At 46.5% G+C, this 25447-nt stretch overlaps 1 protein-coding gene and 1 long non-coding RNA gene across 2 annotated transcripts in view; one reads left to right on the top strand and one right to left on the bottom strand.

Annotated features, from left to right (window-relative positions):
* CCDC39 (coiled-coil domain 39 molecular ruler complex subunit) overlaps nt 1-25447 on the bottom strand; it is a 147373-nt gene that overhangs the window by 12763 nt on the left and 109163 nt on the right. The window lies entirely within an intron of this gene.
* Nucleotides 12872-24778, top strand: LOC141092534 (uncharacterized). Its single transcript, XR_012232829.1, has 2 exons — nt 12872-23328; nt 23448-24778. It is a non-coding gene; the product is annotated as an uncharacterized lncRNA (long non-coding RNA).

The raw sequence follows: 25447 nt of genomic DNA, 5'->3' as shown, positions 1-25447 counted from the left end.
TTTACAACACCATTCTATTTTTACGGACCACATCACATTTGAAGCCTCTTTGAGGGGTCTATATGATAGAAAATACCCAGAAGTGACACCATTCTAAAAACTGCACCCCTCAAGGAGCTCAAAACCACATTTGAATATTTAAAAAAAAAAATGAACATTTAACTTTTTTTCACAAAAAAATAATTCCGGTTCAATTTTTTTTTTTTTATTTTACCAAGGGTAAAAGGAGAAATTGGACTGGAAAAGTTATTGTGCAATTTGTCCTGAGTACGCTGATATGTGGGGGGGAACGACTGTTTCGGCGCATGGCAGAGCTCAGAAGGGAAGGTGCGCCGTTTGACTTTTTCAATGCAAAATTGGCTGGAATTCTGATCGGACGCCATGTCACGTTTGGAGAGCCCCTGATGTACCTAAACAGTGGAAACCCCCACAAGTGACCCCATTTTGGAAACTAGACCCCCCAAGGAACTTATCTAGATATGTGGTGAGAACTTTGAACCCACAAGGGCTTCACATAAGTTTATAACGTACAGCGGTACAATTAAAAAATCATTTTTGCCACAAAAATGATCTTTTCACCCCCAATTTTTATTTTCCCGAGGGTAACAGGACCCTAAAAGTTATTGTGCAATTTGTCCTGAGTACGCTGATACCCCACATGTGGGGGTAAACCACTATTTGGGCGCATGGCAGAGCTCGGAAGGGAAACAGCGCCATTTGACGTTTTTGGCTGGAATTGAGATCGGACACCATGTCGCGTTTGGAAAGCCCGATGTACCTAAACAGTGGAATCCCCCAAGTGACCCCATTTTGGAAACTAGAACCCCCAAGGAACTTATCTAGATGTGTGGTGAGCACTTTGCACTCCCCCAGTGCTTCACAGAAGTTTAGAACGCCCAGGCGTGAAAATAAAAAAATCGTATTTTTTTCAAAAACATGATCATTTAGTCCCCATTTTTTTTTATTTTCCCAAGGGTACCAGGAGACCCCAAAAGTTGTTGTCCAATTTGTCCTGAGTACACTGATACCCCATATGTGGGAGAAAACTGTATGGGCCCACGTCGGGGCTCGGAAGGGAAGTAGTGACGTTTTGGAATGCAGACTTTGATGGAATGCTCTGCGGGTGTCATGTTGCCTTTTGAGAGCCCCTAATGTACCTAAACAGTGGAAACTCCCCACAAGTGACCCCATTTTGGAAACTATACCCACCAAGGAACTTATCTAGATGTGTGGTGAGCACTTTGAACCCTCAAGGGCTTCACAGAAGTTTATAACGCCCGGGCGTGAAAATAAAATCATTTTTTCCCACAAAAATGATATTTTTTGCCCCAATTTTTTATTTTCCTACGGGCAACAGGAGAAATAGGACCCCAAAAGTTGTTTTGCAATTTGTCCTGAGTAGGCTGATACCCCATATGTGGGGGTAAAACACTGTTTGGGCGCATGGCAGAGCTTGGAAGGGAAGGAGCACCATTTGACCTTTTTCAACGCAGAATTGGCTGGAATTGAGATCCGATGCCATGCTGCATTTGGAGAGCACCTGATGTGCCCAAACAGTGGAAACCCCCCAATTCTAACTCCAACCCTAGCCCCAAAACATACCCCCTAACCCTAATCTCAGCCCTAACCCTAATGGGAAAATGGAAATAAATACATGTTTTTAATTTTATTATTTTTCCCTAACTAAGGAGGTGATAACGGGGGGGTTTGATTTACTATTTATGGCGGTTTTTATTTTTGGCATCTGTCACACGCTAAAAGACGCTTTTTATTGTAAAAATAGTTTTTGCATCACCACATAGAGAGCTATAATTTTTCCGTATTTTGACCCACTGAGTCATGTGAGGTCTTATTTTTTGCGGGAAGAGTTGACGTTTTTATTGGTATCCTGTTCGGGCACGTGACATTTTTTGATCGCTCTTTATTCCGATTTTTGGGACGCAGAATGAACAAAATCCAGCGTTTCATGAATTGAATTTCTTTTGGGGGTGCGTTTACACCATTCCGCGTGCGGTAAAATTGATAAAGCTGTTTTATTCTTCGGGTCAGTACGGTTACAGCGATACCTCATTTGTCATTTTTTTTATGTTTTGGCGCTTTTATGCAATAAAAACAATTTTATATAAAAAAATTATTTTTGCATCGCTTTATTCTGCGAGCTATAACTTTTTAATTTTTTTCTCTGATGATGCTGTGTGGTGGCTCGTTTTTTGCGGGACAAAATTACGTTTTCAGCGGTACCATGGATATTTATATGCGTCTTTTTGATCGCGCGTTATTGCACTTTTTGTTCGGCGGTATGATAAATAATTTTTTGCTTCGTTTTTTTATTTTTAAAGGGGTTCGCTAAAGGGGTTAACTAATGGGACAGTTTTATAGGGTGGGTCGTTACGGACGCGGCGATACCAAATATGTGTTCTTTTGTTTTGTTTTTTTTGTTTTTTTTCAAAAAAATCAATTTATTAGGTAATATTTTTTTTTAATTTAGCAATTTTTTTTAAAATTATTTTTACACTTTTTTTTTTTTTTAACTTTATTAGGTTGTCCCGGGGGGACATCACTGTCCTGTGACAGATCGCTGATCTGTCACATCACAGATCACTGTGACAGATCAGCAATCTGTCACAGGCAGTGCAGAAGGCTTCCTCATGCCTGCGCTTTGCAGGCACTGAGGAAGCCAGCTCCCTGCGGCCCCCAAAGGTCCCCGTCGCCATCTTGGATCCGGGGGCCTGCAGGGAAAGAGCCCCCCGCAGCAGCACTGCACATTGCGCTCCTGTGGGGGGCTCAGGGAAGCACGGAGGGAGCCCCCTCCCTGCCGATGCTTCCCTTTAACCCCCGGTACATCGTGATCGTGTTTGATCACGGTGTGCAAGGGGTTAACGTGTCGGGGGCGGTCCGTGACCGCCTGACACATAGTGCCGGTTGTCAGCTGTGATAATCAGCTGACACCCGGCCGCGATCAGCGGTGCTCACCATGTGGGCGCCGCTTTTCGCGCTAGACGTACTATCCCGTCCATGGGCATAGGGTCCCGGGTCCCATGGACGGGATAGTACGTCTGATGTCAGAAAGGGGTTAATGTTTACCCCTTCTCTCCTTCCCCCTATAAATGTCGTTTCTTGTTTGTATTGTTATGCCACCAGATGAAGACAGCAATCCGCTGTTGAAATGCGTTGTGGATTAATAAAGGTCTGTGCCATTTTAATTTTTGCCTCATCTCCCTCTGGCCTTAGCGCTCCTTAACCCCTTCATGACCCAGCCTATTTTGACCTTAATGACCTGGCCATTTTTTGCGTTTCTGACCAGTGTCCCTTTATGAGGTAATAACTCAGGAACGCATCCTAGCGATTCTGAGATTGTTTTTTCGTGACATATTGGGCTTCATGTTAGTGGTAAATTGAGGTCGATAATTTTTGCGTTTGTGTGAAAAAAATGGAAATTTGGTAATTTTTCAAATTTTGAATTTTTATTCTGTTAAACCAGAGAGTTATGTGACACAAAATAGTTAATAAATAACATTTCCCACATGTCTACTTTACATCAGCACAATTTTGGAAACAAAATTTTTTTTTGTTAGTAAGTTATAAGGGTTAAAAGTTGACCATCGATTTTCTCATTTTTACAACAAAATTTACAAAACCATTTTTTTAGGGACCACCTCACATTTGAAGTCACTTTGAGGGGTCTATATGGCAGAAAATACCCAAAAGTGACACCATTCTAAAAACTGCACCCCCTCAAGCTTCTCAAAACTACATTCAAGAAGATTATTAACCCTTCAGGTACTTCACAGGGACTAAAGCAACATGGAAGGAAAAAATGGACTTTTTAATTTTTCAAACACATTTTCTTTTAGCATCATTTTTTTTCATTTTCACATGGGTAATAGGATAAGATGGATCCTAAAATTTGTTGGGAAATTTCTCCTGAGTACACCAATACCTCATATGTGGTCATAAACCACTGTTTGGGCGCACGGCAGGGCTCAGAAGGGAAGGAGCGCCATTTGACTTTTTGAATGGAAAATATGCTGGAATATTTAGCGTTGCCATGTCGCATTTGGAGAGTCCCTGTGTGCCTAAACATTGGTGCTCCCCCACAAGTAACCCCATTTTGGAAACTAGACCCTCCAGGGAACTTATCTAGATGCATAGTGAGTACTTTGAACCCCCAGGTGCTTCACAAATTGATCCTTAAAAAAAAAAGTACTTTTTTTTTCATAAAAATTTTCTTTTAGACTCGTTTTTTCATTTTCACATGGGCAACAGGGTAAAATGTAGCATAATATTTCTTGGGCAATTTCTCCTGAGTACACCGATGCCTCATATGTGGTCATAAACCACTGTTTGGACGCACGGCAGGGCCCGGAAGAGAAGGAGCACCATTTGACTTTTTGAATGGAAAATTAGCTCCAATCGTTAGCGGACACCATGTCGCGTTTGGAGAGCCCATGTGTGCCTAAACATTGGAACTCCCCCACAAGTGACCCCATTTTGGAAACTAGACCCCCGAAGGAACTTATCTAGATGTGTGGTGAGCACTTTGAACCCCCAAGTGCTTCACAGAAGATATTGCAGTGCAGAGAAAATAAAAATATATTTTTTTTCCTCAAAAAGGATATTTTTAGCCCGCTATTTTTTATTTTCACAAGGCTAACAGGAGAAATTGGACCCCAAAAGTTGTTGTCCAGTTTGTCCTGAGTATGCTGGTACCCCATATGTGGGGGTAAACCACTGTTTGGGCGCACAGCAGGGCTCAGAAGGGAAGGAGTGCCATTTGACTCTTTGAATGAAAAATTAGCTCCAATCGTTAGCGGACACCATGTCGTGTTTGCAGAGCCCCTGTGTCCCTAACTTTGGAGCTCCCCCACAAATGCCCCCATTTTTGAAACTAGACCCCCCAAGGAACTTATCTAGATGCATAGTGAGCACTTTGAACCCTCAGGTGCTTCACAGAAGTTTATAACGCAGAGCCGTGAAAATAAAAATATTTTTTTTCTCAAAAAATGATTTTTTTTAGTCCGCTAATTTTTATTTTCACAATGGCAACAGAAGAAATTGGACTTCTAAAGTTGTTGTCCAGTTTCTCCTGACTACGCTGGTACCCCATATGTGGGGAGGACCACTGTTTGGGCACACGTCGGGGCTCGGAAGGGAAGTAATGACGTTTTGAAATGTCGACTTGATGGAATGGTCTGCGGGCGTCGTTACGTTTGCAGAGCCCCTGATGTGCCTAAACAGTAGAAACCCCCCACAAGTGACCCAATTTTGGAAACTAGACCACCCAAGAAACTAATCTAGATGTGTGGTGAGCAATTTGAACCCCCAAATTCTTCACAGAAGTTTATAATGCAAAGGCATGAAAATAAAAAATATTTTTTTTTCCTCAAATGATTTTTTTAGCCCACAATTTTTTATTTTCACTAGGGTAACAGTTTGTCCTGAGTATGCTGGTACCCCATGTGTGGGGGGGGACCACTGTTTGGGCACACGTTGGGGCTCGGAAGGGAAGTAGTGATGTTTTAAAATGCCGATTTCATGGAATGGTCTGCAGGCGTCATGTTACGTTTGCAGAGCCCCTGATGTGCCTAAACAGTAGAAACCCCCCACAAGTGACCCAATTTTGGAAAATAGACCCCCCCAAGGAACTTATCTAGATGTCTGGTGAGCACTTCGAACCCCCAAGTGATTCACAGAAGTTTATAATGCAGAGCCAGGAAAATAAAAAAAAAAGCATTTTTTTTCCACAAAAATAATTATTTTAGCCCCCAATTTTTTATTTTCCCAAGGGTAACAGGAGAAATTAGACCCCAAAAGTTGTTGTGCAATTTTTCCTGATTACGCTGATACCCCATACGTGGGGTTAAACCACTGTTTGGGCACATGTCGGGGCTCGGAATGGAGGGAGGCACTGTTTGACTTTTTAAACGCAAAATTGGCTGGAATAAATGGTGGTGCCATGTCGCGTTTGGAGACCCCCTGATGTGCCTAAACAGTGGAAACCCCTCAATTCTAACTCCAACCCTAACCCCAACACACTCCTAACCCTAATCCCAACCCACCCCTAACCCTAATCTTAACCCTAATTCCAGCCCTAACCCTAATGGAAAAATAAAAATATTTTCTTTATTTTATTATATGTCCCTACCTATGGGGGTGATAAAGGGGGGGTTTATTTACTTTTTTTTATTTTTTTTATTTTGATCACTGTGAGAGTTGCAGCATCGGCCATGGACCGATTGTAATATTTCACCAAATTTAATTGGTGAAATATTACAATCGTACTGCGCATGTGCCCGCCATTTTCAAAGATGGCAGCGCCCATGCAGGAGGGACGGCAGGACACCGGGAGCCAGAGCGGGACGTGACAGGTACCAGGGAGGGTGAGGGGGGATCGGACTGCGGGGAGGATCGGAGGGAAGGAGAGGGGGGGCAGATCGTGACAGCAGCGGCCCACTGCTGCTGTCAGTCCATGGCGGGGGCCGATCGCCCCTGCCAGCCGGTGTGGGGGGGTTAAATTAGTATCTCCAGCCATGTCCGATGCTACTGCAGCATCGGCCATGGCTGGATTGTAATATTTAATCAAATTTCATTGATGAAATATTATCGCTGATTGGCTGTTGAAAGTGAAACAGCCAATCAGAGCGGCCGTAGCCACGTGGGAGCTAAGCCACTCCACCGTGGTGAAGCATAAAGGGTCCTTTGGGTCCGGGTCAGGTGACCTTTCATTGACCCCGGTCACCCGACCCGCAGGAGCACTATTTATAGCATGACGCCTACGAGGGCGTCATGGGTCATTTGGGCAAGACTTTTCATGATGCCTACGTAGGCGTCATGGGTCAGGAAGGGGTTAAAGACGTGTTATCTTTCTATTTCCCAAACATCACTAGTAAGACTCGGCACATTTATCCTGTGTGTACACTGGAGTTTCCATGTAAATGTCTGAAATACGTTATTCAGACAGAAGCCCTGGCAGAACATTCCCAATAATGAGGCAGATGGAGACACTTTGGACTCTGGCCTATGATCCGGTGTTGTCCATCTTTTTAAGAATCCTTTTAGGCGTTCCCAAAAGTGCGTTAAGCCATAGTTTTGTGTACGTCTGTAAAGGACACCGCTGAACAGAGGCCAGACTGAGTCTAAAGAAATCCAAAAAATAAGGAAAAAAGCAGCACACTCTGTTTACAGTAACATAAAAAAACCTAAGGCTGGTTTCACACTAGCATTTTTAAGCACTGCGCCTTGTGCTCTATAATGCGCTTGCGCACGTCTTCCCTATATTTAACATGTGCGCGCATTGTTTAGCGCATGTAAGCGTTCATCAGCGATTCTCGTGCGCTGTGTTTTTTCCAGGTATGCGCCCAGTCGCGGCAGACGCTACATGTTGCATTTTTTGTTCCGACCGCCCCAAAAATTGCATATGCACGCGCGGGATGCGCAAAAACCTAATATTAAAAGCTATGGGAGCGCTGACAATCGCATTGCTCAGTGCACGTCAACGCTTATCACAACATGCCTTTTTGGAGTAAGCAATGTCTAGACACTGGTAAAAACCACCCCCTAGAAGAGCAACATTGTTTGGGATGAGTTTAGAAAAGGAAGGGGTCTGCCTGCACTGTACCACAACTCTACAGACAGCCTGGAGAGCAGACAGACAGGAAAAAAAACACTGAATTTTGGCGCTTCATCAGCCATGTGAGTATTCTTCATCTAAATGTATGCCTGTCTTGTCAAGTTTATTTTGTTCTAATGGTTTTTTTTTTTTTTTTTATTATCAAGAATGTCTTCCTGTGGATCAAATTATTATTATTATATATATAATTTTTTTTTTTTTCACACACAATTCAAAGACTAATGTTTTCTCCTTCGCCTCATTGGGGGACACAGATACTGTGGGTGTATGCTTCTGCCGCTAGGAGGCTGACACTAAGTGGAAAAAAATAGGTTAGCTCCTCCTCCGCCGTATACACCCTCGCCCCTATTGCGGGCGGAAATCAGTTTGGTGCCAAAGCAGTAGGAAGACAACAAAATCAGCCTTAATACAGGTACAACATGTCCAAAAACACCACTCATATCAAATTAGTAAATGCATATACATTTAAACAAACAAGAGCCAACTGGCTAATAGGGTGGGTGCGGTGTCCCCCAATGAGCGTCTCGGAGAAAAGGATTTTACGGTGAGTTATCACAAAAATACATGTTTCTCCTTCGCCTCATTGGGGGACACAGATACTATGGGACGTCCTAAAGCAGTCCCTGGGTGGGAGATTGACTCACCGATCCAAGCTACATGCACCTCTTGTGTAAAGGTGCGCCACCGCTGCTTGGAGATTCCTTCTACCCAGGCTCGCATCCGCCGAGGCCTGAGCATGGATATTATAATGTTTGGCCAATGTGTGCAGGCTGGACCAGGTTGCTGCCTTTCAAACCTGTTCCATCGAAGCCTGGTGCCGAAGCGCCCAAGAGGCGCCCACTGCCCGGGTAGAGTGCGCTTTGATCCCTGCTGGAATCGGCGTGCTTCTAATGCAGTAGGACTCCTGAATAGTCAAACGAATCCATCTGGCTATGGTCGACTGAGGCAGCGAGTCCCTTCCTGCGCCCTTCGGGGAGCACGAACCGCGTGTCCGTCTGACGAAAGGGTGCCGTCTGCGACACGTACCTCCGGAGGGCGCTTACCAGGTCTTACGTGTGAAGAGCCTTTTCCACACGGTGCACCAGTGCTGGACAAAAATTAAAGGCAAAACAACATCTTCATTAATGTGAAAAGAGGACACGACTTTCGGCAGAAAAGGAGGGGCTGGTCTGAGGACCACCTTATCCTTATGGAAAGTGAGGAACGGAGCTCGGCAGGATAGAACTGCCAGCTCTGAAACCCACCTGATGGAAGTGATGGCCACAAGGAATACCACTTTCCAAGAAAAGGTACCTCAAAGAGATATCCTGAAGCGGTTCAAATGGAGCTTCCTGCAGAACACTTGGGACCATGTTAATGTCCCAGGCGTCCATAGGCGCCTTATAGGGAGGTACCAAGGGGGAGACTCCCTGAATGAAAAGTCTTCACCTGCAAATTGGTAGCAATTCTGCGCTGGAACAGGACAGATAAGGCCGATATTTGTCTCCTGAGGGAACTTGGGGCAAAGCCCGAGTCTAAGCCCGACTGGAGAAAAGCCAAGATGTTGGGGGATCGAGAATCTCAGCGGAGAAACACCGCGGCCTCGACACCAAGCAAAGAACACCTTCCAGGTGTGGTGGTAAATTCGTGCTGAAGCAGGCTTCCGGGCGTTAATCATTGTAGCGACCACCTCGCTCCCGAACCCTGCCTGGGTTAGAATCCAAGATTCAACGGCCATACCGTCAAACACAGGGTCCCTGAGTTCGGGTGGCAAATCGGCCCTTGAGACATTAATTCTGGGCGCTCTGGCAGGCGCCAAGGAACATCGGCGAGCAGCTGCATTAGATCTCCGTACCACGCTCGACGGGGCCAGTCTGGGGCCAGCAGAATCGCCGAAACCCCTTCCGTCTTGATCTTTTTGATGACTCTCAGAAGTAGTGGCAGTGAGGGAAATAGATACGAGAGGCGAAACTGGTTCCATGGCAGAACCAACGCGTCCACCACGAATGCCTGCGGGTCCCTGGCCCGAGTGACATAGGTGGGCACCTTGGCATTCACTCTGGAAGCCATCAGGTCCACATCCGGAGCTCCCCACAGTTGACAAAGCTGCTAAAAAACTTCGGGATGTTGAGACCTCTCTCCGGATGCAAGACCCTGCCGGCTGAGAAAGTCTGCCGCCCAATTTTCCACGCCAGGGATGTGGACAGCCAAAATCACCGAGTGGTTTGCTTTGTTTTTATAGGTTCCACAGAGGGATGAAGACATCTACCTGGACAATGAACACCTGATACAACTTGTCCAGGAGTGTGTCCCTTTGTGGGACAGCCGTGACCAGCTGCACAAGGACAATGTGGTGACCCGGAGGCTATGGAATGAGGTGGCCGCAGCGTTGATGGATGACTGGGACAGCGCCCCTGCAACCTCCAAAAAGGCGTTTCGAAGTATTTACCTGCTCTGTGATGGTGCACTGACTATTGACATTGATTCTGTTGTGTTTCTTGATAGAATTTATCTATCTGTAAACACAACCGTAATATCAGGATCAACAGTGAACGCTTTGGTTATTGTACAGCTGAATTGTGCTGCATTGAATGTTTTTACTGATGGTACCTGTGTTTACTCATAGAATATATCAATGTGTAAACACAACAGTAAGGCTGAGTTCACACGTTGCATTTTTTTCGCGTTTCCGCGGCGGTTTTAACCGCGCGATTTTGCCGCGAAAACGCGAAAAATAAGCATCCCATGCATTCCTATGGGATTCCGCAATGCTGTGCTAATGCTGCGGTTTTTACCGCGGCGGAATCGCTTCGCGGTAAAAACCGCAGCATGCTCATTAATTTGCGGAATCGCGGCGATCCCGCACCCATAGGAATGCATTGTTACGCTTACTTCCCGCATGTGGCTGTGCACACCATGCGGAAAGTAAGCAGAACAATTGCGGATGGTACCCACGGTCCGGAGGAGAGGAGACTGTCCTCCGGGCTGTGGGCACCATATCCCTGTAAAAAATAGAATTTAAAATAAAAAATATTGTTATTCTCACCCTCCGACGTCCCGCGCAGCCTTCCTGCTTCTCTTCACGCTCCGGTCCCAGTAGTCCTTTGCGAAAATGCTCGCGATGACGTCCGTTCTCGCGGGATCGCGAAGTCTCGCGGTCATTCGCGCGACGTCATCGCGAATTACCGCGAGACGTCGCGATCCCGCGAGAACTGACGTCATCGCGGGCATTTTCGCAAAGGATTACTGGGAACGGATGCGCGGGAAGTCGGAGGGTGAGAATAACACCGTTTTTTTTTTTTTTACATTCTATCTTTTACTACTGATGCTGCATAGGCGGCCTCAGTAGTAAAAAGTTGGTCACACTCGTCAATCTGTCAATCAGTTCTCCAAGCGATGCTACAGATCGCTTGGAAAATGCTAGCATTCTGCAAGCTAATTACGCTTGCAAAATGCTAGTTTTTCCGCGGGAAAATCGCGGGAATTTAAAATGCGATTTTCCCGCGGACTGGAATTCCGGAATTCTCGCGGTAATTTCCGCGAGAGTTCCGGTACGTGTGCACTTAGCCTAATATCAGGATCAACAGTGAATGCTTTGGGTATTGTATAGCTCAATTATGCTGCATTGACTGTTTTTACTGATGCTACCGATGTGTTTACTCATAGATATATTCTACTACTGTAATTCTCCAATGAATGAAGGCGGAAACTCCCTCGACTTTGTCTTCTCTCGGCTTTGTGCAGTGGATGATTTTGCAAACTCCCCTCTCCCGCTCTCTGACCACAACCTTCTTTCATTCTCTATCAAGAACTGCCAGGCTGCTCAGGTCACCCCCACTGTCCATATTTATAGAAACATACAGGCCATTAACCCCTTCACCCCCAAGGGTGGTTTGCACGTTCATGACCGGGCCAATTTTTACAATTCTGACCACTGTACCTTTATAAGGTCATAACTCTGGAACGCTTCCATGGATCCCGGTGATTCTGACAATGTTTTCTCGTGACATATTGTATTTCATGTTAGTGGTAAAATTTCATTCAAATAACTTGCGTTTATTTGTGAGAAAAACGGAAATTTGGCGAGTTTTGAAAATTTCGCAATTTTCCAACTTTGAATTTTTATGCCCTTAAATCACAGAGATATGGCACCCAAAAAACTTGATAACTAACATTTCCCACATGTTTACTTAACATCAGCACAATTTTGGAACCAAAATTTTTTTTTGTTAGGACGTTATAAGGGTTAAAAGTTGACCAGCGATTTCTCATTTTTACAACACCATTTTATTTTTACGGACCACATCACATTTGAAGCCACTTTGAGGGGTCTATATGATAGAAAATACCCAAAAGTGACACCATTCTAAAAACTGCACCCCTTAAGGTGTTCAAAATCACATTCAAGAAGTTTATTAACCCTTTAGGTGCGTCACAGGAATTTTTTTGAATATTTAAAAAAAAAATGAACATCTAACTTTTTTTCACAAAAAAAGTACTTCAGGTTCAATTTTTTTTATTTTACCAAGGGTAACAGGAGAAATTGGACTGCAAAAGTTATTGTGCAATTTGTCCTGAGTACGCTGATACCTGATATGTGGGGGGGAACGACTGTTTCGGCGCATGGCAGAGCTCAGAATGGAAGGAGCGCCGTTTGACTTTTTCAATGCAAAATTGTCTGGAATTCAGATCGGACGCCATGTCACGTTTGGAGAGTCCCTGATGTACCTAAACAGTGGAAACCCCCCTACAAGTGACCCCATTTTGGAAACTAGACCCCCCAAGGAACTTATCTAGATATGTGGTGAGAACTTTGAACCCACAAGGGCTTTACAGAAGTTTATAACGTACAGCGGTACAATTAAAAAATCATATTTTTTCCACAAAAATGATCGTTTCACCCCAATTTTTATTTTCCCAAGGGTAACAGGACACTAAAAGTTATTGTGCAATTTGTCCTGAGTACGCTGATACCCCACATGTGGGGGTAAACCACTATTTGGGCGCATGGCAGAGCTCGGAAGGGAAGCAGCGCCATTTGACGTTTTTGGCTGGAATTGAGATCGGACACCATGTCGCGATTGGAAAACCCCTGATGTACCTAAACAGTGGAAACCCCCCACAAATGACACCAGTTTGTAAACTAGACCCCCCAAGGAACTTCTCTAGATGTGTGGTGAGCACTTTGAACCCCCCAGTGCTTCACAGAAGTTTATAACGCCCGGGCGTGAAAATAAAAAATTCGTATTTTTTCCACAAACATGATCTTTTAGTCACCGTTTTTTTTATTTTCCCAAGGGTACCAGGAGAAATTGGACCCCAAAAGTTGTTCAATTTGTCCTGAGTATGCTGACACCCCATATGTGGGAGAAAACTACTGTATGGACACACGTCGGGGCTCGGAAGGGAAGCAGTGAGGTTTTAGAATGCAGACTTTGATGGAATGGTCTGCGGGTGTCATGTGCGTTTGGAAAGCCCCTGATGTACCTAAACTATTGAAACTCCCCACAAGTGACCCCATTTTGGACACTAGACCCCCCCACGGAACTTATCTAGATGTGTGGTGAGCACTTTGAACCCCCAAGTGCTTCACAGAAGTTTATAACGCTCGGACGTGAAAATAAAAAAAATCATTTTTTCCACAAAAATGATATTTTTGCCCCCAATTTTTTATTTTCCTAAGGGTAACAGGAGAAATTGGACCCCAAAAATTGTTTTGCAATTTGTCCTGAGTAGGCTGATACCCTACATGTGGGGGTAAAACACTGTTTTGTCAGAGCTTGGAAGGGAAGGAGCACCATTTGACTTTTTCAACTCAGAATTGGCTGGAATTGAAATCAGACGCCATGTTGCATTTGGAGAGCCACTGATGTGCCCAAACAGTGGAAACCCCCAATTCTAACTCCAACCCGAGCCCCAACACACCCCTAACCGTAATCTCAGCCCTAACCCTAGCCCTAACCCTACCCTAACCCTAACCGTAATGGAAAAATGGAAATAAATACATTTTTTTTATTTTATTATTTTTCCCTAACTAAGGGGGTGATAACGGGGGGTTTGATTTACTATTTATGGCGGTTTTTATGTTTGGCGGCTGTCGCACGCTAAAAGACGCTTTTTATTGTAAAAATAGTTTTTGCATCACCACATATTGAGAGCTATAATTTTTCCGTATTTTGACCCACCGAGTCATGTGAGGTCTTATTTTTTGCGGGACGAGTTGACGTTTTTATTGGTACCATTTTCGGGCACGTGACATTTTTTGATCGCTTTTTATTCCGATTTATGGGACGCAGAATGAACAAAAACCAGCGTTTCATGAATTTCTTTTGGGGGGTGCGTTTACACCGTTCCGCGTGCGGTAAAATTGATAAAGCGGTTTTATTCTTCGGGTCAGTACGGTTACAGCGATACCTCATTTAGGTCGTTTTTTTATGTTTTGGCGCTTTTATGCAATGAAAACTATTTTATATAAAAAATAATTATTTTTGCATCGCTTTATTCTGCGAGCTATAACTTTTTTATTTTTTCGCTGATGATGCTGTGTGGCGGCTCGTTTTTTGCGGGACAAGATGACGTTTTCAGCGGTACCATGGATATTTATATGCGTCTTTTTGATCGCGCGTTTACACTTTTTGTTTGGCGGTATGATAATCATTATTTATTCGGACTCCCATGACAGCACCACGAGAGAGGGGATCCGCCCTTTAGGAACAGGAAACCTACAGATACAAAAAGGGCGGCACCTCTCCCACGCATCAGTTGGTTTCCTGTTCCTGAAGGGACGGGATCCTACAGAAGACCAGGATCCCAGGCCGGCCGGCCGATACAGGTAGCGGGGGGGTCTCCTACCTCGGCCTGGTGCGGATCCCTGGAAGACGCCACGGTGGCCCAGGATGGGTAGCACGGCGGTGGCGTAGTCAGCAGGGAGCGGCGTCCGGAGGATGTCCGACTCCAGAATAAAGGCCGCCGCCGGTGAGTATGTTTCCCCCCGGGGGCCCCGGATCCGGCGGCGCTGGTGCGGTGGCCGGCCCGCTGCGGGGGACGCTGCGACCGGGGAGCGCGGCATCCCGAAGCTCCCGGGCGTCCCGCGTGACTTCCGGTCGGGCGGGGTCGCGGTGACGTCAGGGGGCGGCCGGAGGAGGTGCTTCCGGGTCGGCGGCGCCACTGCGCATGCGCGAGAAAAACAAGATGGCGGCGCCCATCGCAAACGTCGATGAGCGTCGGCTCTCCGGCCCCGTGCGGCGCCAGCTGGGGAAGGAGCCCTATTAGGGGGGGAGGGGCGCGGCACGCATACTGCTGTCCGGAGGAGGGGTATATAGGCAGGACCCGGGCAGGGTGCCTTGCCTTGGCCACATTATTGCGAGCAGTAATGGAGAGCGAGCAGGAGCGGCAGCGGCGGCAGCAGCAACGACGGCAGCAGCGACAAACATCTCTGCCGCCCCTGGATGACCTTCGGCAGGTCAAGCAGAAAAAGAAAGAGTCACGTGACAGTGAACGTGCGGGACGAAATGACCAGTCCAGCCATAAAAGCTCCTCTAAGCAGACAGGAGCATCGTCTGAGAAGAATCCCCCTCATCCTCCGGTACTTGATAGTGGCACTGGTAAGTGATCTTCGTGAAAGTTCACTCAGTGACTGGGCCCCCCTTCTGTGCTTTATTCTAGGGGAAGAAGGCTTCAGGTAAAACTAAACACAGGGAATGCGCACTCTGTGCATGCCCATTACCGGACTCATGCCCCAAAAGATTGTGCCCCCCCTGTATTCAGCAGACAGTGGCGGAAGAGTCGCCCGCGGTAGCAGCGAGTTTGAGAGACATTGTTAGGGCAGAAATGAAGGAGTCACTGTCCCAGCCGGAAACTATAAAGGGCGGGGTCCCGGTGGAGTCCGATTCCTCGGCAGAATGGAGGAGAAGTAGAGACTCCCAGGCTTCATCTCCCTCGTCCTCCTCAGGAGAAGAGGACTCTGGGCGGTTTTGTCTGCCTCTTGACCGGGTAGACAAGCTGGTCAAAGCAGTCAGAGGGACAATGGAAGTAGAGGAGCCTAAGCCCCAATTATCCATGCAGGATGTCATGTTCAGGGGGCTGGAGCAGAGGAAGCATAGAGTCTTCCCGTTAAATCAGAAGATCCAGGATCTAATCCACAGAGAGTGGAAAAAAAACGGATAAAAGAGGGTCGCTACCACCAGCCCTCAAACGCAGATATCCCTTCGACGATCCGGCAGTAAATACTTGGGACAAGGCCCCCAAATTAGATGCGGCCATTGCAAAGGCATCGAAAAGATCCTCGCTGCCCTTTGAGGACATGGGATCCCTTAAAGATCCCCTAGACAGGAAGGCAGACACCTTCCTTAAGAATACTTGGGAGATGGCAGCCGGTTCCTTAAGACCAGCAGTGGCGTCAACATGCACAGCCAGGTCCATGATGGTCTGGTTGGACCAGTTGGAGTCACAATTAAAACAGGGTACGTCAAGACAAACAATTCTTGGGGCCCTACCAACAATCCAAGAGGGAGCAGCCTTCCTAGCAGATGCCTCGGCGGATGCAGTAAGAATGGCAGCCAGAGCAGCAGGTCTCTCTAATGCGGCTCGTAGAGCCCTGTGGCTAAAGTGCTGGCAGGGAGACATTCAGACCAGGGCGAAGCTTTGTACTATTCCGTGTGAGGGGGAATATTTGTTCGGCGCAGTCCTGGACGAACTGCTTGAGAAGGCTGGGGACGACAAGAAAAAATTCCCAAATCTCTGGCCTACATCCTACCGATGCCCATTTGGTAGAAGGAGATTCCGTCTGGGGAGAAGGCCCAATTCTTCGCCTACTAGAGACCGTCCCAGATGGGAAGATAGAAGGAGAAGAGGTACGGGCTACATGTTTAGACGCTCGTCTAGAGATCAAAAGAGACAGAATCAATGACTAGCAATTCCCGTGGGAGGTAGACTATCATCCTTCCTTCCGGCATGGTCACAGATTACAAATAGTGACTGGGTGCGCAATGTAATATCCACCGGGCTTAGATTGGAGTTTACCCAGGTCCCGCGGGATACCTTTAAATCCACTCCTTTAAGATCTTCACCCCTTGAACAAGCAGCTTTAGAAGCGGAGGTATTGAGCCTATGCCAGAAAAACGTCTTGATAGAGGTTCCGGAAGCTGAGAGAGGAAGAGGGTTCTACTCTCCCTTATTCCTGATCCAAAAACCTGATAAGACATTTAGAACGATCATTAACTTACGTTTCCTTAATACATTTTTGGTGAACTGTACTTTTAAGATGGAGTCCATCAATACGACAATAAAAATATTGTTTAAAGGGTGTTTTATGGCAGTCATAGATTTGAAAGATGCGTACTATCATGTACCTATCCATGCAGACTTCCAGCAGTTCCTGAGGGTGGCGGTTTCAATAGACGGCACAGTCCGTCATTATCAATATAGAGCCCTTCCCTTTGGTCTCTCAGCAGCGCCCCGGGTATTTACAAAGATAGTGGCCGAAGTGATGGCGCATTTACGGGAGGTGGACATCCTGATTGTTCCATATTTGGATGATTTTTTAATTGTAGGAAAATCAGGGGGCCATTGTACATCCCAGATAGAGCTAAGTCCAGGTTAGAAAATCTCGGATGGATATTAAACTACGAGAAATCCCGACTCCAGCCCTCAAAAATACAAAAGTTTCTAGGCTTACTATTAAATTCAGAAACTCAGCAGTGTCTGTTGCCATTGGATAAAATGCAAAAGATACAGCAGCAGGTTCTTCGGGCGGTTGATAATCCTTCTATGACCCTCAGACAGGCCATGTCCCTGTTGGGATCTCTAACCTCATGCATCCCAGCAGTTAGGTGGGCACAATTCCATACTAGAGCCCTTCAGAAGGATTTAATAGCAGGGCCTTAAGACACTCCCTACAAGGTCAACTGTTGCTAAGCCCCTCGACTGTCACATCGCTTAGATGGTGGCTCGATGATGAGAACCTAGCCTCAGGGGTGCCCTGGATAACGCAGATAACCCGTGTTATAACCACAGACGCTAGTCCCTTCGGTTGGGGGGCCCATATGGGGGACATAGTGGTACAGGGACAGTGGGATTCGGATACGGAGATCTCATCCAACCAAAGAGAGCTATTGGCGATAGAGCAGGCAGTCAAAAAACTCATTATGTACCTACAGGGCCATCACGTGAGGATACTCTCGGACAACCAGGTAGCGGTAGCATATATCAACCACCAAGGTGGAACCCGCTCCGACGCCCTGATGCGGACAACAGAACGTCTCCTTCAAATAGCAGAGGGAAGTTTTCTATCTTTGACGGCGCTCCACATCAGAGGAAAAGACAACGTAAAGGCAGACTTTCTAAGCCGCAAGGCTCTAAAGCAAGGAGAATGGGCTTTGAACAGGGATATTTACCACCAGATTGTCCGCAGATGGGGTCGGCCAGAGGTAGACCTCTTTGCCACCAGAGAAAACAGAAAAGAAAAATCGTTCTGCTCTCTGAATCCCAGGGAAAATCCACTAGCAGTGGACGCCCTCCTGATAAGATGGAACTTTTCTCTGGCATACGCCTTCCCGCCATTAAATCTTCTACCTCTGGTAGTAAGGAAGATCAGGGAAGATCGGGCAAGAGTCATATTAATTGCCCCCTTTTGGCCCAGGAGGACCTGGTTTGCATGGTTGAGGACCATGTCTGTATGCGATCCCTGGGTGCTGCCGAACCTTCCGGATCTCCTCTACCAGGGGCCAGTCAGCCACCCACAAGTAGCGAGACTCCATTTGACGGCGTGGTCTTTGAAAGGTCACTGTTAGAGGATAGAGGGTTCTCCAAGAAGTTAATTGATACCCTCCTAAAAAGCAGGAAATTGACTACCACTAACATTTATGCTAGGACCTGGAGCGATTCCTGTCCACCTTTCAGTTTGACGCCAGAGACGGAATTCCCACGAAACATATTCTGGAATTTCTCCAGAAGGGTCTCGAATTGGGTCTCTCCACAAGTACATTAAAAGTACAAGTTTCAGCCTTAGGGGCCTTGTTTGCATGTGATATTGCCAATAACTATTGGGTAGCAAGGTTCATCAAAGCAGCGGCTAGATCGAGACCCATACACAAAGACAGATGTGTACCTTGGGACTTAAATTTAGTCCTTACGGCCTTGACAGAAAAACCATTTGAACCTCTGGATTCGGCCTCATTAAAGATTATATCTCTTAAGGCAGCTTTTCTAGTGGCGATAACATCCGCACGTAGAGTGAGCGACATACAGGCACTTTCCAGATTGCCCCCTTACACAGAGTTCTTACAGGATAGAGTAATCCTAAGGCCAGATCCAGCATACCTTCCCAAGGTAGCATCACAATTTCACAGGACACAAGAGATAGTTCTGCCTTCCTTCCTCCCTAATCCGACCAACCCTAAGGAGCAAAAACTTCAGGCATTAGATATTAGGAGATGCTTACTTAAATATTTAGCAGCCACGGATCCTTGGAAGAAGGAGAATGCATTATTCCTATCCTTCCAAGGTCCCAGGAAAGGTTGTAGGGTATCGAAACGCACATTAGCAAGGTGGATTAGGGAGGCTATCTCTCTTGCCTACACAGCAGGTGGAGGTCCGGCTCCGCAGAACCTGAGGGCGCATTCCACTCGTGCCATGGCATCATCTTGGGCAGAAAGATCTGGAGTGTCAATTGATCAGATATGTAAGGCGGCCACCTGGTCATCTCCTTCCACCTTTTTTAACCACTATCGATTAGATATGGGTGCCTCTTCAGATCTCACCTTCGGGCTAAGGGTGCTGCAGGCTGTAGTCCCGCCCTAAATTAGTTTACATCTCTAATTCTCTCGTGGTGCTGTCATGGGAGTCCGAATAAAGTATTAAGTTACGTACCGGTAACGGTATTTTTCGGAAGCCCATGACAGCACCCTTAGTTCCCTCCCTTGTTCACATATAGGGGTGCACTCCTTTAGAAGATTGTCCACAATTTACGGTATGTGGGAGATGGTGTAAAAAAATATATATATATTTCTGCTATATAGGGTAGATAGGTTGTATATATTATATGTTGTGTACTAACCATGGTAGCCTCTCAAGCTCTGTAAACCAACTGATGCGTGGGAGAGGTGCCGCCCTTTTTGTATCTGTAGGTTTCCTGTTCCTAAAGGGCGGATCCCCTCTCTCGTGGTGCTGTCATGGGCTTCCGAAAAATACCGTTACCGGTACGTAACTTAATACTTTTTTGCTTCGTTTTTTATTTTTATTTTTTAAGGGGTTCGCTAAAGGGGTTAACTAATGGGACAGTTTTATAGGGCGGGTCGTTACGGACGCGGCAATACCTAATATGTGTACTTTTATTGTTTTTTTTTATTTTCAAAAAATGGATTTATTTGGGGCAATTTTTTTTTTTTTTTTTTGTAATTTATTTGGCGATTTTTTTTTTTTTAAATTTTAACTTTTTTTTATTTTTTTTTTACTTTATTAAATAGTCCCAGGTGGGACATCACTGTTCTGTGACAGATCGCTGATCTGTCACATCACAGATCACTGTGACAGATCAGCGATCTGTCACAGGCAGTGCACAAGGCTTCCTCATGCCTGCGCTTTGCAGGCACTGAGGAAGCCAGCTTCCTGCAGGCCCCCGTCGCCATCTTGGATTCGGGGGCCTGCAGGAAAGGAGCCCCCGGCAGCAGCGCTGCACATTGCGCTGCCGTGGGGGGCTCAGGGAAGCACTGAGGGAGCCCCCTCCCTGCCGATGCTTCCCTTTAACCCCGGTACACCGCGATCATGTTTGATCGCGGTGTGCAAGGGGTTAACGTGTCGGGGGCGGTCCGTGACCGCCCCTGACACATTGTGCCGGGTGTCAGCTGTGATAATCAGCTGACACCCGGCTGCGCTCAGCGGCGCTCACAACGTGGGCGCCGCTGATCGCGGTAGACGTACTATCCCGTCCATGGGCATAGGGGCCCGGGTCCCATGGACGGGATAGTACGTCTGATGTCAGGAAGGGGTTAACACCCAGAAAAACTTCTGAAGATCTTGCAGTCTTCATTGGCCCCTATCTCCGCCCTCTCATGTCCTGATTCTGCATTGAAGCATTACAATGAAACACTTCAAAGTGTCCTGGATGAAGTTGCACCTCCTATACATAGAACACCACAACACAGACGGCGACAACCCTGGCACACCCTGCAAACACGTTTCCTGCAGCGGTGCTCCAGGTGCGCCGAATATCTGTGGAGAAAATCCAACTTACCCGAAGACTTCATCCATTCTAAGTTTATGCTTCGAGCATACAACACTGCCCTTCACCTCTCAAAACAAACCTATTTTAACACCCTCATCACCTCACTGTCCAATAACTCTAAACGTCTCTTTGACACTTTTCATTCTCTACTCAACCCAAGAGTACAGGCCCCAACCACGAAGCTTCGAGCTGACGATCTGGCCAATTACTTCAAAGAAAAAATTGACCAGATCAGATAGGAAATTATCTCCCAATCACCTCATACCATGCACTGTCCTCCCTCCCCCACTGCATCTAGCTCACTCTCTGATTTTGAACCAGTCACAGAAGAAGTAAGCAGGCTCCTTGCATCTTCTCGCCCAACCACTTGCACCAGTGACCCATTTCCATCACATCTACTTCAGCCCCTTTCCCCTGCTATCACCCCTCACCTAACTAAAATATTTAACCTCTCTCTCTCTCTCTCTTCTGGTATCTTTCCCTCCTCATTTAAGCATGCCGTCATACATCCACTACTTAAAAAACCATCCCTCGACCAAAACTGTGCCGCTAACTATAGACCTGTCTCTAATCTTCCCTTCATATCTAAACTCCTGGAACGCCTGGTCCACTCCTGTCTTATCCGCTATCTCTGATAACTCTCTTCTCGACCCTCTCCAATCCGGTTTCCGCTCTTTACACTCTACTGAAACTGCCCTCACTAAAGTCTCTATTGATCTACTAACAGCTAAATCAAATGGTCATTACTCCATGCTAATTCTCTAGGATCTCTCTGCAGCATTTGACACTGTGGATCATCTGCTCCTCCTCACTATGCTCCATTCCATTGGCCTCAAGGACACTGTTCTCTTGGTTCTCCTCCTATATCTCTGACCGCTCCTTTACTGTATCTTTTGCTGGCTCCTCCTCCTCATCTTCCCCTTACTGTTGGGGTTCCTCAAGGATCAGTCCTAGGCCCCCTCCTCTTCTCTTAGTTTGACCAATTGGGGCAGTATACAATCAGTAGATTTGTTTTCCAGTACCATTTCTATGCTGACGACACCCAATTTTACGCTTCTCTTGACATCAAGCCAGCCTTTCTAGAAAACACCGGCGATTGTCTAAACGCTGTGTCTAACATCATGTCCTCACTATATCTGAAACTGAACCTCTCAAAGACTGTACTCCTTGTGTTTCCTCCCGCTACTAATGTACCTATACCCGACATTGCCATTTCCGTGTGTGGTTCCACTATTACTCCCCAGCAACATGCCCGCTGTCTTGGTGTCATACTTGACTCCGAGCTTTGCTTTGTCCCCCATATACGATCACTGGCTCGCTCTTGTTATCTGCACTTCAAAAATATTTCTAGAATTCGACCTTTTCTTACTTTTGACTCCGCAAAAACTCTTACTGTTTCTCTTATTCATTCTGGTCTCGACTATTGTAACTCTCTTCTAATCGGTCTCCCTCTTACCAAACTCTCCCCCCTCCAATCTTTCTTGAATGCTGCTGCCAGGATCATATTCCTCGCCAATCGTTACACCGATGCCTCTACCTTGTGCCAGTCACTACACTGGCTACCCATCCACTCCAGAATCCAGTACAAACTTATTAGCCTCACCCACTAAGCTCTTCATGCCTCAGCACCACCCTACATCTCCTCCCTTGTTTCAGTATACCACCCTACCCACGCCCTCCGTTCTGCTGATGACCTGAGGTTAGCATCCTCAATCGGAACCTCCCACTCCCATCTCCAAGACTATACACGTGCTGCGCCATTTCTTTGGAATGCACTTCCCAGGTCAATACGATTAGTCCCCAATCCCCACTTTTTTAAGCGTGCCCTGAAAACTCATTTATTCAGACTGGCCTACCGCTTCAACACATTAACCTAATCTATCCCTATGTGGCACAGCCAAAAGTTTTTACCATAACCAGGTTCCCCACATCATGTTCCCACATGCTTTATGCATCCATTAGCCCTCTGCGTCTGTACTGTTACACACTTATGGCTGGTCCATACAATCAGGGCAACTGTTACCACCCACCTTTCGTGTCTCCCTTTTTTTCCTCATAGATTTTAAGCTTGCGAGCAGGGCCCTCATTCCTCTTGGTATCTGTTATGATCTATGTGATTATTGTTATGCTGTAATGTCTAATGTCTGTACAAGTCCCCTCTGAAATGTAAAGTGCTGCGGAATATGTCGGCGCTATAGAAATAAAATGTATTATTTATTATGTGTAAACACACCAGTAATATCAGGATCAACAGTGAACGCTTTGGGTATTGTATTGATGAATATATATTGCATCATACTATTTTTTTTTTTTTTGTTTTGTTTTGTTTCACAACAGTGAACAAAGTCAGAACCCGATAGCGCTCGATGAAGGACCGCTTCAACACTGATGGTCATGCTGAGGGACAGGTTCGCAGTGGGTCATCGGCAAGGATCAGAACCAAATACCAGTACCATCGCAATTTGGAGTTCCTGAGACCGCTCCTTGCCACCAGAGCGTATTTTTTTTTTTTTTACTTATTTTATTTGGTGGTTATCAATGCTTTTCTCTTCCACAGCTAATGCTTCATGTCAATGCATTACAGTAATTTCTTTTTTTTTTTTTTTCTTTCAACAGCACCTGGAGCAGCAACCTGTCCCTGGAGCGGACCTTCATCGATCGACCTCGGACCCATCCCAGCCATCCGACAGCCAGGAAGCACCTTGCAGGTCAGCCACACAGACAGCTGGTGACCAGGAAGCTGGCCAATCAGGTGTTCCCCTGTCCCAGGTCTCTGCCACTGGTTATGCGGGCACTACCCGCCAGCTGCAGAGGTCCTTGGACAGGCCTGTCTTGCCCAAGTTCATGCACTTGAGTGAGGCCTTTCATGCCAGCCTCAAGTCGCTGTCAGACAGAGTTGAAAGCAGTTTTTCCCTCGTGGAAAAAGGTTTTAACCAAATGGAACACCGCTTCAACTCTGTTGAACAGCGCCTTGACCGTCTGGAGGCCGACCTCAACAGACCAGCGCACCATTTTTTTAGTAAAATCGAACGGGCATGGCGGAACACCTTAGTCCTGAGCAACAGCTGAGTGTGTTGCAGGCCTGCAACACTGCTTACTTGCAGGCTATGCAGCAGAATCAGTACGTGCAGCAGTCAGTGGTGTCATTCCCACCTGTGCCACCACTGACTCGCTTCACCACAGTACCGACTTCTGCTGCATACCATTGCACGGCCACCTCTATGCAAAAACTTGATAGCCACCATTACAGCACCACAGTCTGAGTGCTGCTGGTCACCTCACCGCCACCACCATGGCAAGCGCTGCTCCTGTTTGGAGCACCGCCACCAGCCACACGCCTGCTTGGAACACTGGCACTGTGACCACTACTCCGACGTGGAACAGCCCTGCCGCCAACCCTTCCGACATGTTAGCCCTGCCTCCACCACCCCACAAACATGGACCAGCACTGCCGCCACCAGTCCTCCTGTAAGGATGAGCACTGCCACCGCCACCACTGAGCAGCAGCCGCCTCAGCAGCACCCACAACAGCAGCAGCAGTCACAGCCATGGCAACAGCAGCAAAAACATCCGCAGCAACAGCAGCCACAACTGCAGCAAACAGGGGACCCCCATTCAATATTTTCTCCAACTTTGATGCCTGCACAGGATTCACGGCAGGCATTGGGCACAAGGAGGGTCAGGCAGTCCAAGCGACCAAAAAAGGGCCGAAAACTGTCAGTGTTCCGCCCCCTCTCCTCATAGTTTGTCTACCTCCCTTTCCATCAGTGACCTCCCTTCCCCCACCACTTTTGTAGCCCCTTCACCTACAACACCTGCGTCCACTGTTAGTCTGTCGTCGGTACTGCAGACCCCAAACGTGATACCTAGTTCTCCCAAACGAGGGAAAAAATAATTTATTTTTTTTTTCTTTAAAATAAAAGTGAAATTATGGTTTCCCATAATAATGTTTCATTAATGTCTTTATCGCCGACTACACACACTGCGCCGTACACACACAGCGCCATATACTGTTTCTTTGGCCACTCATATCTCCACTACACATGTTTCTTGTGTGGTTCAAGGACATATGTGTTGTCAACAAAACAAACATAACTTGTATGTTCACCACCATTCTCTGCAGTTTGACAAACTTGCAAAGACTAAATAGAGGATGGTGTTGAGTGCAAGGCATATCTATTGTCACCTTGGCAGGTATGATAAAAACTGACTTGAGGATGGTCTGTTCTTCCATCCTCCTTTTTGTGATACCAGCCCAGGAATTTGTAGATATACCTTGTAATTAACCACACCCTCTATTCAGTGTGTGTTGAATAAACTGAGGAAATGATGGGTAAAATACACATCATATGTACAATACCCAGGCCTAGTATAATCAATATATATCAAAACTGGGCTGCTGAATACACATATGATTTGTAACCTGCAGCATCGCTTCAGTGTGAATATATTTCATGCAGACTGTAGCGATGATGCATTTTAACTTGTGTATTTACCTTGCCAGATGTGATAACATTCAGAAGTCAGAATGCTTGTTTTTGGGCATCCTCACTTGACCATGACACTAGGCCTGGGGATTGTAGAAGTTGTATAAACGTTATTTTCCAGGACGTCCA

The sequence above is a fragment of the Dendrobates tinctorius genome, unplaced genomic scaffold, assembly GCF_039654945.1.
Source record: "Dendrobates tinctorius isolate UK_male_01 unplaced genomic scaffold, ASM3965494v1 ptg000060l, whole genome shotgun sequence".
Lineage (NCBI taxonomy): Eukaryota > Metazoa > Chordata > Amphibia > Anura > Dendrobatidae > Dendrobates > Dendrobates tinctorius.
Note: the sequence above shows the minus strand (reverse complement) of the source record. Positions and strands in the feature narration are given on the sequence as shown.